Source organism: Morone saxatilis, unplaced genomic scaffold (genome assembly GCF_004916995.1).
Source record: "Morone saxatilis isolate NCDOM2014 unplaced genomic scaffold, NCSU_SB_2.0 Contig4, whole genome shotgun sequence".
NCBI classification, from domain to species: domain Eukaryota; kingdom Metazoa; phylum Chordata; class Actinopteri; family Moronidae; genus Morone; species Morone saxatilis.
Window position 1 is genome coordinate 17,925,529 of NW_023339984.1, and position 1,292 is coordinate 17,926,820.

At 38.2% G+C, this 1,292-nt stretch overlaps 1 protein-coding gene across 1 annotated transcript in view; it reads left to right on the top strand.

Annotated features, from left to right (window-relative positions):
• Positions 1–1,127: 1,127 nt before the first annotated feature.
• LOC118337955 (protein FAM111A-like) overlaps positions 1,128–1,292 on the top strand; it is a gene marked incomplete at its 3' end in the record, with an annotated part of 2,628 nt that continues 2,463 nt past the window's right edge. The window contains exon 1 of the mRNA XM_035675113.1: positions 1,128–1,218. The remainder of the gene's footprint in view (positions 1,219–1,292) is intronic.

Below are 1,292 nucleotides of genomic sequence, written 5' to 3' on the forward strand. Positions count from 1 at the left end.
AAGTCCAGCATTGTTTTCTCCAACAGTCTTCTTCTGTGGCTCTTGTGTCAATATTTCTGATTACTATCTGTGGGCACCTGACCCAGTGAAGGTCGGTGAGGGGCGGTTTCAAACTTGAACGCCTCTGAGGTGTTCACAAATCTCTCTCTCTCTCTCTAACGTTACTTACATTTCTCTATTACTCAACCCTTTGTAATTATATTGACGCTATGACTCAACTTCTGCTTGCACACTGAAAAGGTTTTGTGCGTTGTCAGCAGTGCAAGTAGTTGTTCAGGTCAGGTCCATGCTAAAACATATCTTCCTTCCTCCTCATTTTTTTCCACACTAGAGCTTCCCAAAAATGTGTGCCGTTAAAATTAGTGAGACACCTTTTTATCTGTCTATTGTGTGCATGTCAAATTAACACATACAAATTCAGGGTAGCAGTTGTAACACATTACACATCAAAACAATGAAAATATTCACCTTTTATTAATGAACTCATAATAGATGTGTATTTCCTGCTGTACTCTTCCTGTCACAGATTTCCTGCTTTTTCATGTTGAAATGTTTCATGTGGGAAAAAAGGAGCACTGCATGAAACAGACTATAGTCAGTCACACAATTATACAGTACAGCAGAAAAGCAATAAAATGTGATTCTAACGCACATTCAAGGATGTGATTTGGTGTTGAGATGGTGATTGATTATTGAGTGATTATTAGTGAGAGACCAAAGGGTTAACATGTCGAATAAATACCATGTGACAGGAAGAAGAATAACAACGCCCAGTGGAGAGAGAGAGCGTCATTTCCCATCTCTATTCAAACACAGCGCGCCTTTTTTCACAACAGGTAGATCAACATCAAGGTAAGACACCCAGGTTCTCTCTGTGTATACACTGTAAGGTCTTATTAATACCTTTTATAGTCTTACTTTTGATAAGTCACTCATTATCATCTGTAGCACCACGTCTGTAGGAACTTTTATTACTTAGTAGGACTGGAATTTTGCCATTGTTTTGTTATTAATCCATAATGTGTGTTGGTTTATCACATGGATCTAACATCTTAAATTAATCAGAAAGCTGAAATGAACACATGAAGTTACATTTATTGTAGTAAGAACTTTATTGTTTCTGTTGTAGAAATTCGATATTTGTTTCCTGCCCAACGCTCATTACTGCATTCAGCCACTGCCTGAGGGAGTGGAGCAACACTACAACCCGCCAAGGTGGTGAGTCAGCTCAGTATCTCTCTGGAATCTTTTATCCAGTTGTTCTACGACCTAAATTAATTCAATGTTTTTCT